This window comes from Centruroides sculpturatus, unplaced genomic scaffold (assembly GCF_000671375.1).
Source record: "Centruroides sculpturatus isolate CEXI.00-Female unplaced genomic scaffold, Cexi_2.0 scaffold122, whole genome shotgun sequence".
Taxonomy (NCBI): domain Eukaryota; kingdom Metazoa; phylum Arthropoda; class Arachnida; order Scorpiones; family Buthidae; genus Centruroides; species Centruroides sculpturatus.
Window position 1 is genome coordinate 427,864 of NW_019384345.1, and position 14,909 is coordinate 442,772.

At 27.6% G+C, this 14,909-nt stretch overlaps 1 long non-coding RNA gene across 1 annotated transcript; it reads left to right on the forward strand.

Moving 5' to 3' along the window:
* Positions 1–8,330: 8,330 nt before the first annotated feature.
* LOC111635421 lies at positions 8,331–13,945 on the forward strand. The gene is made up of 4 exons (XR_002758374.1): positions 8,331–8,522; positions 12,039–12,171; positions 12,954–13,130; positions 13,825–13,945. It is a non-coding gene; the product is annotated as an uncharacterized LOC111635421 (long non-coding RNA).
* Positions 13,946–14,909: the final 964 nt, after the last annotated feature.

A 14,909-nucleotide genomic window follows, 5' to 3' on the forward strand; every position in this document is an offset into this window, starting at 1 on the left:
CGTCTTTTCGAAACTTAAGCCAGTCGTTTTGCATGTAAGTTACGAGAAAAGCCATAATTAGCTAAAACCGTATTGAAGTTATCCATCTATACATAGGATGGAGTAGAATATAGACTGCAGGTTTCTTAACGGCGCAGAAAGGAGATAGTCATGTGATCCTTTAGTTTCCCATCTGGAGGTGGAGGACGAGAGCGTGTGGGAATAAAACGGTAGAACAGTAAAAAAGAACTAAGTAGAGCCATTGGGTCGGTTCCGAATGTCCAAACGGGCGACGATAATTGAGGAGAGCAGATGCACAGAAGTTAGGATATTAGGCGATTTCTTTTCGAGTCATTACCTCTGATCTGATAACAGTTCCTTCCCCTCGAAACCCCAACAAGAACTGATATGATAAAATAAGGAAACACTCTTGCAAATGGCTCTTCTTTTGTTGATTTTACAGCATTAAAAACTTTTTAATTATTCATTCTTATCTTTTTCTTTGTTTAAATTAGAAAAGAATACCATTTAATGTTCATTTAAATCATATATGTTTAAATTTTGATAACCTCTTCCTATCCATCATAGATTTCATTAAACGACAATTGAGTTTAAACAATTTGAATTTCACGCAGATTTTAATAAGAAACGTATATTAAAATTATCAAAATTATTCAATTAACTAACAATACATGTAAATTTACATTTAGATAATAAAAATTTTAAATTTTCAGTTAAAAGAAACTCAATATTTTCTATATAAAGTCTAATTACTTTTGAAGATTACAAATGAGTTTATTATTCCAACGATTTTCTCAATTTGTTATTCATCTTGTAGGCAATATTTTTACAGAATTACGAAATTTAATTCGTTAAAAGATCGGGCGCCTGAATTCCTGAAAGATTAATATCGCCATATCTCTAAAACTGTGATTGGTACTTGGAACATTAGATTGTTTCCCTTCTAAAACAAAATAAATTGACCATTGGAATATACAATATGACTTTACATTGAGTGTAATTTATAAGTATCTACTCTCTTGTAATTTATACTAAAAATATTGAAACGACATCATTTTTCACTAGGTTACTACTCTACTTCCTTTCGAGGAAAAGTCATTTACATAAACTATTGATCTTTTTCAAATCTTTTTTAAAAAAAAAAACATGCTATTTTCTTTTAGATTTTAATTTTCAGTATTCATTTAAACTGAATAAAAAAGAAATGTTTAAAATTAAATTCGAAAAAAACAGTATTATTAAATAGGTTTTAAGAAACTGTAAGAATAAAGTGAAATAAGTCTTATACAGTACTATACTGTATAGATAAAGTTTTTTTTACTGTTTAAACTTTTTATTTTTTCATAAATTATATGCTAATTTAAGTTTACTTTAAGCAAAGTATATACTTGAATTTCATTAAAAAAATTAGTAGTTTATGTATTTATTAATCTATTATATTCATATATTTTTAAAAAATTCTTTGATTTTTCATTACTTGATTCTGCATTTAATGAGTGTTTTTTTTAAATTTTATTAACAATAATTTTTAAATGTTTTACATTTTCTATTAATACATTATCTCGAAGAAATTCTTAAAATTGCATATAATTTTAACAAAGATACATACCTATAAAATAATATTTACAATTTAAATAAAAATAACAAAAAAAAAAATTGATTGCTACAATTTGCAATTGTAAACATGATTTATGTAGCATTTAAGTTCTATTTTTTAAGTAAAGATACACTTTTAAATAAATAAACAAATTTATTTTGTATTTAAACATATAAATAAATAGCACTATCGGTTACATCTTGGCAAACTATTGCTAGTATATATTATCATATAGGCCTAACACAAATAAAAAATAATTATTCTTACATTAGCAGTAAAAACTCGAGTCTCCTTGCATTTATCATCATTAAAACAACACTGTTGCAACATTAATATCTGTAGCTTTTGATACGATTAGAAATAAAAATAGTTAACCTCTTTTTCATAGTTTAATTTGACAATTTGCTGCTAGATGTCAAGTTGAATGCATTTATGTGGAGCGGCAAAAGCATACCGTGTCGCAGAAAGACGCCGCTTTGCATTGCTTTGTACACATTAAGTCATAAAAATAGAATTTGTTTATTTCTTCTTTACTTTCCCATAACTGTTTTTATTAACGATATACAAGGAGTCGTTAACAAAAAATAAATAAAGTGGTTATTCTTATTTGAATTAACTTACGCTTTAGATTATCTAAACTTAATCGTCTACGAATGAATACTTATCAGTAGCCTATATAAATATTGGACATGTAAATACGATAATAAAAAAATATATATATAAAATCTATTTTTCAAATTAAATATTTGAATAAAATATGCAAGAAGGAAGTATAGAGAATATTTTTTTTTTCCTTTCTTTTTATCTTTATAAATAATTCAAGCATTTAAAGATATCACATTTACTTTGTTTTTTTTTATGCAAACTGATTTTTGTGATCAAGTTTCTCTTCGAAGATAATTACAAGCGGTTATACTTTATACATATATATTAGAATATTATTCAGATTACCATAAAGATAATTATTATCAAGACGAATGAAAATGTTATCAGATAATTTTATTTTTTAAGATTTTTTTATATACAATGTACTGTACTCGGTGTCTCTTAAGTAGACCTATTTTAAGTGAAACGTTTAATGTATTCCGATGCGCATATTTATTTTCGAGTAGGTGCGAGCCGTAGAAAAAGACGTGAGAAGAGCAAATCATCGCTTTGTCTTGCATATATTCCCATGCAACACCTGCCCATCGCCGGCGTTTTAGATGTCACAGGTATTTATAGACTGTACAGTTTCGCTGTTGACATCCAAAAGTGGCAAAATAAGTGTGTCAAAACGTGATGGTTACCAACAGATGCAAAGCATACTTCGGTTTGTTAAAGATTTTATTTTTTCTTTTACTAAATCAATCCGTTTTAAACTGTTTTACGGAAATTATGCATCGGTTATTGTATACGAGTTTTCTTAAAATATTTTCAATAAAACTCTTCATTACGTATTTAATGTTTAACTCGATTACTGACATTTAGAATTAGATTCGATTCCAAAATTTAACGTGAATATTTAGAAATCGTATATTCTTACTTGTCATATTTACATAACATATTTAAATTTAGAAGTGAGACTGTACAGATAATATTACGAAAGAACATTTATTAATTTTTGTTTTGATGGCACAACTTAGCTCAAAAGTTCCGAGCTAGAAAGATTAAAAGAAAAACATAACAGAGCTTAAAATTATTTTGAATGGGGAAATATTATATTTATAAATTTGTAAAATTTATTTTTTATGTTAAAAAAATAGAATAAATTAATGATTAATAATCGACAAAGTTAAACGACGTATATATATTTTATATTAAAATTTTACAAAGCTTTAAACTATAACTTACTTCTTTCAATTCAATTAATTATATAACGATAATTATCCTAAGGTACTTCGGACTGCTAAGATAAAACGAATTTTCTCCATAAATTCCAATGGCCTATTTTTATTTTTCGTTTACTTTATCTACTAAACACGACAGCTGCAAAAAATCATGAAAAATTTTCTACTAAGAAACAAAAACTAATCAACTATTCAAAACTGCCATCCAAGAGGTGGTCTACGATGTTGTTTAAGCACTGCTTACTGGATTATCATTGTTAAGTGGTAAAATAAAACAAGAGGATAAGAGAATGTGCATCTTCCGCCAATTATCTCTTTCTTGTCATCTACCGCATCCTCTTAGGCTACTCACCGCCACAAAGAAACACCTGTCAATTAACGAACCATTTAATTCTTTTTTTTTTACTTGCCTCCGAGCAATCATTCTGCATGACGAACAGTTTCGAGAAATATCCTCGATTCACTTAATGTAGTTATACATCTAAGCGTAAATTTAAAGTGAGTTTCTGCACATATGCATCTCGGATTCTTGGAATATTTGATTTTCTAGAAACGGAAAGACAGATGCTGGTTGTCGTGATAAAAAGTCATGAACCTCGTCGAAAATCTATCGACAAGACTTTCACATTTTGGCAATTAGACTACCACGTAACGTGTAGCGGTCGCCAATACAGCATATGTTTTACCCCCCACAAAGATCCATGACTTTGTAAAGGAATGAAGTTATTCCTTTACAATGACTAAATTAATTGTCTCGAAGGGATACTTTCAAATTAACACGCCTCTATATTAAATTTTTTCTTAAATTTATAAACGTTTTATGTATATTAAACGAGAATAAACTAATAAAGACAACGTTATGTTTCCCCCTCCTACAATATAAAAAATGATGCACCTTGCATGGAATTTCTAGCATTTTCGATCGGATAGATACGTTATCAACTATCAGATGATTTATTTTCTTAGATAAAATAAAATTGTTAACTAGTATTTTTGAAGTCCTTTGTGTGAAAAAATTTCCTGTTTATTTTTAAGACATATTGATCAAACCGATAGTTCAGAACATTCTTTACATAAACATTCGATTATTCATTTTTGATAGAATGCCAAAAATATCACATTTACATCAAATAAAATAGTCTCCGGCATCGAAATGCCGTAAAATATTTATAAAATGTCAATAATATAGCCTAGTCTACAAAATTTTAAAGTATTAGAACAATTGCCGTAAACTACAAACAAGCGTAAAATTATACTATATTTTTCGATTTCTGTATAAATTTACTGCCGTTTTTATGAATTTAAATAGCAAAATCAACCATAATGGTTATTAAAAAGACATAATATATTATCTAAAACTAACGTTTATGCTACGAATGCTTTGAAATATAATATGAATGTATAATAAGATAAAGATGTTAAGCACGCATCGTCGAGAGTTTTCACAGCCCACACGAATATTAAGACGATTACAACAACACGAATATTAAGTATGAATTTTATAAGAATAAATAAAATATTATACAGTCAAACCTTTGAACAACGGCCGCTGAGAACATAAATAATGGCCGTTGTTTAGAGGTTATTTCATTTACACTCTTGTTCCTGTAAAGTGGCTGCTGTTTAAAGGTGGTCGTTATTGAAGGTTTGATTGTATTATTATAGATTCATTAAATTCAGAATGATTTGCGAATCACTCGAAAACTTATCAATGAAACGTGTTCAACTAGACTTATATATGGCTTTAAAAATTTCAAACCGGTTAAAAAATAACGAGTTTATCATCTAACTTCTACGGATGCATTCTTCTTATTTGTAAGTAAATACTGTGAATCTAGATAAAAATACTGTTTAAGTAATAAAATATAGTAAACTTTGTACTGTATTGTATATACACTAATAATCCTGATTATAATATTAAGGCTATTCGGATTAATGAAATTAACATTTATAAAAATTTTAGTTAAATTTTCGAAGGAAAAATAGAATGGATTTATTAAGAATTAATACCAAATTATTAGACAATAATGTATTTTTATAACAAAAATTATATATATATATATATGTATCTTGGGGCAGAGATGAGCCCACAATTAAAAGTCAATTCCAGTTGTGTTTTAATGTATTCTTGTAGATATAAAGCACGTGTAAGAAGTCTACACTTATTTTTTTGTTTTTTTTCCTGTTATAATAAATTTTTAAAATTTCTATTTGATGAGGGATAATTCTACAAATTTTCTTCTTAATAGAAGTAAGAAGAAAATTTAATAGAAGTAATTCTCTTTGATTTCACTTCGGATTATCGAGAGTGTACTGTATAAATGAAAGGCTGACATGGCATAGAAGAAAAATCCTGAAAAGCATAAGTTTCCGATACAGAATTAATAAAAGAATTCGCTTCTTCTATAGATTTATTATACTCAATTTCTAACTCGAATTCTATTACATCGAACCTCCAACAACGGCCATCTCTAAACGACGGCCATATTTATAGAAACGTTTCTTTTTAAATATACATACAAAATAACCTCCAAACGAAGGTCCGTCAGTGGCCGTTGTTTGGAGGTTTGTCTGTAATTACTTTCTCAAAACGATATTAAAAGTTAATGCTGATTATATTTAAAACTTAAAAAAAAAACTATTTAAATTGAATAAATTATCTTATTTCAAAAAAATGTTTTAAATGCTATCGAATAAATACTTTTTAAAGAAAAAGATTAAAAATTATAAAAACAATAAGAGCAAATGTTTGTAACAAAAACAGATCAATCTGTTTCTAATTGAGTCTAAGAAGAAAAAAAAATTGTAGTGTATGAGAAGAATTTATTGAAGTGAAAATAAATTGCCGCTTTAATAAGTAAGGTTTTATTATTTTGAAAGCATCTTTTGCTGCAAAGATACAGGTCAGTGAAAGTAAGCGTGTTGAATATTCTATAAGGAAACACATATTCCGTGATTTATGACGTAAAGAGAGAAAATCTCTTCATTCTTCTGTCGGTCTGTTGAAAGTACTTATCGCAAAGCGGTATCTTCCGTTCGCCTCTTGGGAAACGTTCAACTCTTAGCCGGATTTGCCTTCAACTTTCTTTCTTAAATGATTAAATTATGGTTAAAACTCGCAATAAATCACCGATTATCAATAATTCAAGTGAAAATGGTTACAACTTAGGTAACTTATGAGGATAGTAAATATTTATATATCCGAAAAAAGAGGAGAAAAATAAATTCTAAAAAATTATTTTATTCTTGTTTCCAATAGAATTTAAGGAGAAGGAATTTAATATTAATTCGGTAAAAATTGTTCTATTTTTTAAAATCTATTAAACATTAATATGTTTTTATTTATGGAAATTTTTTGCAGTTTAATATTTAAGTTTGGTTGAATGGATTTTGCCATTTTTTAATTTTTAATTGTAAAATTTTATCTATTTTTTTTAATAGCAATGCTCGTAGAAGTAATTTTTCATTAACGAAACTGTAACAAGTTTATAGAATGCCTGAGTGTGACAAAATAAAGAATGAGAGAAGAGATAAATAAAGTAGTTATTTCTATTATTTCAACAGCTTAAATTCAGATTTCTAAAGTTTGACAGGAAATTGGCTTATTTTCAAAAGAAACATACAAGTAGAATCTGGGAAGATTCTGTCACTTCATCTTGCAATTTTCTCTCTCAATTTTCTGCAGAGCTGACGTATATAAAACTCTGGTGATTTATGTGGAAAGCATACGGTGTGAACGGAATTCCACAGTCTTAACAGCCTTCATGCATAATTGCTTCAGCCTCTTGTTAATTACAGTATATCTAGGATGCTGTTTGTGCAAAGCTGCTGCATTAACGACGCTTCTGCATTCCTAATGGCAGAAAGATAGAAAAACATACAGTTGCGAACTTACACTTCGTTAAACATAACCAAAAGGATTCTGTAAGAATTTTCTTGAAATTCATTAGTCAAACTTTTACTTAGGGGCATTTTTGAGCGTTTTAAGTTCATCTTCTTTATCCCAGAAGTTTCTTTACAAGAATCTTAATGCTTATAAATAGAATAATGCACGAAGAAAATACAAAATAATCAATTATAAATTGACTGTTTTATGTATATATATTCTCTCTTATTTGTATCAATAGTAGGCCAGTGAGCTTTTATAATACAGCCTAGACCTTCAACTAGTCCAAAACAAACTATAGCCACGAATTTGGCGCCGATCCGAACAAAAGCGACAGACTATGTCATTCGGTTGTTTTTCAAAGGCACATCTGCCAAAACGCGACAACACACATCGCTAAACCAGGATATCAAGTTACTGGGAATGCAAATAGATACCACCATTATTTCTTCCAATCAAATAGTTTATTATGTTATACCTAAAGAAAAACTTCTCTCACAATTAATAAGGTGCAAAAGTAATCTTTTTATCACATTATAAACGCATCAGAACAATTATTTGTCGATTTTTTTATCATCAGATTTATATTTAAATTTAATAAATTTTTAAAATAAAATTTAAAAACTTTTCTTTCAATAAATTTTAGCAATTTTTCTCGTAATAAAAGAGATAAGAAGTTCCAGATTTGTTTTCAGCACACAACTAATTCAGTTTCACGCAATCTAAACACCATTACAAATTAATAATAGAAAAGCGCTTAATGTATCATCCAGCATCTCGAGGGATGCTGTCAGAACTAAGCTACCGTTTGCCAAGGATAATTGGAGTCTAACGGACCTGGCAAAGTGTGGCAGGATAGTTCTATTATTGGCCTTGGGTTCTGACAGCTGTTCTCTGGGTGTCCAGTTAAATTCAAGTAAGCAGTAAATCATTGGAACCCTTTCCATAAACATTCGTTGCGTTTGTTTGCCAGACACGTTGCAGTTTAAACTCTACTGACGCTCGAAAAGAACAAATCATAATTCACTCGAAATTTCGTTAAAATCAAGTTATCAACAGTTTACATAGAAATGCGTGTGAGGTATAGTCATTCAGAGTAAAACGCTCTATTTTTTTCTTTAATTATAAAGTTTTAAGTTTAATTGCTTGGGAGACCATTGGAACAGACGAGGTTAAAGATCGAACATAAAACATCGAGCTTCTAATACTCGTGAGTATCTCCTTAAGATGATAGATTTTGCAATGATTGCGTGATCGCATTATCGTTTTATCACACATTGATTGGCAATGAACAGTACACCTGCAGATATAAAACAATGTTAAGTACTCAGAACAAAATACTGGAGACTTGTTTTTACATTATATATATAGTCTTTATTAATACAAAATACGTCGTATCTAAATAACTTTATAATTTATCTTACACAAAAATATACATTTACATCGATTTATCATAAAAATGTTTATATTACACTACATTAATCTGTGTTAGTGATTTTATATCATACATAAAATATTTTAAGGCGAGTTAATTAAATAATTCTATAAATAAAATTATGTTTAAATAATTTAATGCGTTATTAATTGAATAAAAAATTTAAAAAATCAATTAGCATAATTCGAAAAAAATATTTTAATACTCAATATAAATAAAATTTTTATTACGGGTTTTATGTATATTTTTATAGATTTTATATTTATAAGTCTTCTGCATACAATAAAGTTTTTAATAAAGCTTAGTTTAATTCAGTTTTGCTATATTTCATTGACATTATTAATTATTAGTTTTCATTAACATAATTTTAATTATTTAAAAATTATATATTAAATTTGAATAAATTCAATTTTTTATTATTAATATACATAGCTTCTAATTTAACTCTTTCGTGATAAAGTTCTAACAATGGAGGACTTATATTTATTGTTACTGTTCTGTGAAAGCTGATTTAATTTTCGATTAAACAGGAATAAAATATCTATTTTCATAGTAAATTTCGATATTTTATTCAAACATTTCCTCATAGAAAGTAAAATCAAACGCCATAACGACCCGAATCCAACTGCAGTCTATTGTCTTGAAATAAGATAAGATGAAATATGATTTCTCTAATAGCTTCGCACGACAGCTTTATAAACAGTCATAAATATGGCCTCTGAATGCAAGCATACAACAAATGCAGTTTCCGATGATAAATCGTCATAGGGTAAACACTTTCTAAATAATGATTATTGTGGGAATCATTCCTCTTGCAGTCTGATCATTCGCACCTTTAATGCTCCTCTTATTACTTCTTTTACAAGTTGATGCCTTCCATATATCAACTAAATAATAAAGTCGGTTTACTTTTAGTCATTAGTCAGTTATAACGTTTCCTAGTCTACCGAGTTATAAATTTGTTAATATAACAGTGGAGAATTTCAATTTAAAGTCTAAAGGATAGCTATTCGTGACGAAAAGTGAAAGGAGCCAATGGGATCAGTAGTTCGTAAACGAACTGTGAGAGATGTGTAGAAGATTAGATCTAAATGAATGAATCCGAAGTTAGATAATAAAATTTCCTTCTCGCTTGATGTTAAGATGTTATATCTAGATCTAAAGTCATTCTCATTCGCCCAGGCCTTATAGGCCAAGCAAGTGTTCGTTAGAGCGTGAAACAGCCGTCAGCGATGTCGTTTTTCTCCAACAAAGAACGATGGTGTTTCCAGGCTGTTGGATCTTTCCTCTTGAAAAATTACATCAAGTGTTCAGTAGAGTAGCAAAAGGTGTGAAATATAAAGAATTTTTTTCTTGTCGGGAAATAAAACTTGATATCCTACAAATTTCTAAGCTGTACTATTAATTAAGTATCATTTAATTGTCGGAAAAAATAACAGCGACAAACTACAGCTTAACAGAATATTAAAATTATTTGTTTGAAGATTTATAAATGTAATTTAAATTATTTTAAAAATAATTAAATTCTATATTTTAGTCAGAGTTTTCTGGAAAAGAATTCGTAAAATTAAGATTATTTTATAAATTTTTATGCACTTCTTAGTTTATAAAAATTAAAATTAATATAAATTATTATGAATTAAAGGAAATGTTTCTCGACTACTGTTGAAAAAACTTCGATAAAAAATTAAATAAATAAGAGGCAGAGGAAGAATATAAGTTTAAAATAAGCAAAACATAACAAAGTTCTAAGAAAAACATTACAAAAAACACGTTTAAACTATATTAACCATATTTAAATTTATAAAGTAGTTATTAATATTTCTATAAAGTAATCCAGTTTATTGTTTTACATTATGAAAGAAGGATAAAAAATAAATAAACAAAACAACAAGAAATGTAATAAAAATTTCGTACTTTAATTGTTCAAAGATAAAAGTAACAGAATTTGAAGATTTTTAAAATTTTAAATACGGTTTCCTGACATTTATTTATTTATTGATAAGTAGTATAATAGAGTTACTCTCAAAATTGATTTTAAGAAGCAAAATCACATTACTAATATCCAAAAAATTTATATTTGTTTTATCGTAGCGCAATAAATTTGAAAAATTCTAGAATATTTATAAAATATTTAAAAATGTACAAATGTCACCAGGAGAGCATTTATTAATTGTATTTTAAAATTATAAACATTTCGTAAAGACAATTTTTCCGTATAAAAAGAATATTTCTTTAGGATACGTGATGTTTTCATAAATGTAACGTGTCTCCATCTAGCGAGTAAAATAGGATTTAATATATTGTTTTATATAGTTTAAAATTTATCATTTGCAAATTTAAATCGTGCAGAAAAGTAAAATAAGAAAGTAAATATATATATCAATATATAACGAAGCTAGTAAATTAAAGCGGGTCCGATCCAACTTGTAAATTTTACCACCGAGTCCAATTCTAACCTAACTTAATGACTTTAAAGAAGACAGATTACTAGTTTCTAATAACGCTTCCCAGCAGTAAATTCCTAAACACCACATGCAGAGAAAGTATGAACGGAGAGAAGGGGAGGGGAGAATCTGTAACACGATCCACGAAAGTTTGTGTGGCGAGGATGTCTGTAAATCGGAAGTCAACTCGGTCTGTTTTACAGCTGTTGAGTGGAGGAAATGACACCTCCCGACAGGAAATGACGTAATGTAAGTGACGTTTGCAAATAGGGAAAGGGAAAAACCAATGAGTCCCTCGAGAAATGAGCAGTTAAGAAGTGAAAATGTCCGTCGACGACACGGTGATAAATAGCTAGCAAGATGCAGCACGATATAGATAAGACGAGGCAAATAATTTGTTAAAAATAATAGCCTAGATGACATAAAAAAATCTTAATCTATCTTTAAATAATAAAATCAACATTTCTATCCAATTTGGCTCTTCATATAAATATTAATAAACTCAATATAATTCGAGTTAACATAAAAAAATTAAAATTATTATTATTGTAAATATAATTGGTATAGGTTATGTATAGCCTATCATAGCGAAGTAATACGATACGAAGGATTTCTAAAGCATTTTTCTGTTGTGATAAACCTTGACAAGTGACAAGTAAAATTCGAAAAAAATATTATAGATTATTCAGTTGTCCTTATACAAAAAATGTGAATTATATGTAGATGAAATTTTAATAATTTTCAGTCATTTCTGTTTTTCTAGAAAAAGAAATAAATCTTTTAAATTTTTTATTTTTCTGTCATTTCTTAGTTTTCATCCTTTCTATTAATACAATTTTATAAGGTAGTGAATATGTGAGATAGGATTTCTGAATTTCGACACCAATGACTTAGTTTACGAAAGGAATGCAGGAAGTGAAGATATCCTTTCTTGATAATTTCCCATTCTTCCAAATGTAGAAGGTGCCTAATTATAGGTGAAGATTTTTCACTCCTTTCTTATTATCCAAACAGACGTTTTCTTTTAATTTATAACTAGAAAATTCTTATAAATAATTTTAAAATTTTCATTATATCCAATAACAATTCTGAATTTAAAAATGTATATAGAATATAATAATTATTATTTTTTAAGTTAATATTTAAAAATTTGTTTTTTTTAATTAGTAAAAAATACTTCATACTTTTATTGTTATTATTTAGAAATAAATGAATTTTAAAATATATTTAAAATTTTCGTAATTATACTTTGGCGCCATCTGAAAATTGAAAACGAAATTATTTTCAGGAAGAATGAAAATTTCGATAATAGATTGCTGGCGCCATCTATTATCGAAATTTATCACATATTTCTTATACCTATTTATAAAAAATAATCTGAAATAAAATATTACATCAAGATATTTGATTTATTAGTTTAAATGTTTTTAAATTAAAAAAATAATAAATTATAAACATTTAAAATAATTTAATTTTTGCATACATTTGCTGTAAATTAAATGCTTCAGGAGTAAATTAACGATGAGTGAAAAAATTGAAACTGTACTAAATATAAAGTAAAAATTAAGATTNACAAAAAATGTGAATTATATGTAGATGAAATTTTAATAATTATTACAACAGAATTATTAATTTTTCTTCACTTATTCGTTATTAAGGTAATATTAAACTTACGAAAAAAAATAAATAGAATAAAAGTTTTAAAATCTAATTTTATAGAGTTATAATTTGTATTTTTAGTTTATCATTTTGAAACTAGAGGGTGTTGATAAGACAATGGCGGAACGAACTTTAGAAATCGAAGTAGAGAAGTGAGGAAACAAAAATGTGGAGGATGAAAAAATGGCAAAAAAAAAAACTGATATTTTCAATGTATCCACTATACAGAATTATGTTTTTTATTAATGAAGATTTTTTCGAATTATATCTCTGTTTGGTGAGTTTGATCATTTTTTAATAATAATGTACCCATTCATAGAATGCTATTACTATAATACGGTTATATAACATGTAAAATTATAAAACTTTATAAATTAAAATAAGTTATATATTTTAGCAGAATTGTAGCACTATAAATTATAATTGAAACTGATTTAATTGTATCAATACTTACTTTAAATTCGGCGAGAACGTTTTGCCCTTTAATTTATACGATAAATGATTACTGTATTGTATTATTGACTTCATTCATTGGGATTATGTAACAAACTGTTCCTTAACTCAAGAAAACTTTTAATGCGACTCAAAACAACAGTTATTTAATGTTAATTAAAAGAGTTTAACGTTTAAAATCGATGTGAACAATCATTATCTGGATTATTGTATTTAATATTTTGTTTAGAATCGCACTGATAAATTCAAATCACAGCGATGCTCTATTGTGTACGTACATAAATCTTCCAACTCTGATTTTTTTTGATTAAAATTTTAATGTTTTTTTAACTTCTTGAACTGTCTCCGCAATAGATTAAAGAGAACTTTCCACTCGAAAAAGTTCAACTCTTTAACCATTGTTAGACTTTCTATGATATTTACGAAACTTTCTATTTTTGCCAGCCGTGCAATTTTTCATCAAAGTTTTCTACTATGAGACAATAAATAACATTTAATTTTTTTTCTTTTTCTAAAAGGATTTAAAGTAAAATGCGAGTAATCTCTCTTTGGCTGATTTTTTCCCCCTAAAGAAGTCTATTGCATTTGACATGCAAATAAGCAATCTTTAAAGTGTTTTGTAATGCTCTTCCATGCAGGTAAGATGCACTACTTCTCTTATTTAGAAATAAGAAATGCGGCAAAACGTTGATAACCTATATTTATGATTAAAAATACAGCATCTCTGTATTTTTCTTGTTGTGTTTTCGCATTAACTAGTTTTAGATACAGAAAAAGTTAAGTAAATGTTGATATAAATTAGTAATCTAGTATATTCTTATTTTTGGATACAATCTGTGCATCTACGGGGATTTATCTCCTTAAAAATTCATCTAGAATGTTATATTTTCTTCCATTAGTTGTAATTTTACGGCATGAAAAGACAAATGAAAATTAAAAATATGTTAAATGGATAGAGATGTTAGAAGATCCTCCAATATTCTTCGCGTGCGTAAAACAATTTTTTCCTCCAAGACAAAACAATAGGGGAGGGTATAAATACAGTTAACCTCAGAAAATTCCGAAAGACATACAAACTGAAGCACGTATAATCTGTAGAAAATCGAACGGTTTGTTTAACCAAGACTCGAAACTTTGCAACTAAAACTTTCTGCTGCTGACAATGAGCAAATATTTACTATTATCCCGCACCATAGACTAAGCGTTCTTCTATCTCTATATGTTCTTTATCAAACAAAAAATATCTAAAGATTTTAATTATAACGGCGACAACGATGTTTATCATGTTACTAATAAGGAACGGTCGATTTTATTCATCGATTGGTAAAAATGGTGGCAGGTAAAAAATTACTACTAAATTTCGATCCTCTTTTTTTTCCACGTTGTTTGAAATAATTGTTCAACATTCCTCCATCAATATGGTGTGTGAATGAACTGACGTGCCACTTCTGCTTCCATTTATCTCTTTCGAGCCTTCTTTATGTCAGTTGATATTATTTATCGTCATCTTCATCGTATTGGATGCCCGCTGATTAAGCAAAGTTCGAAGTGGCCAATAAGCTCACTAATTAGTAAATTATGTCGGTTGCTTTCTTAACTTTGA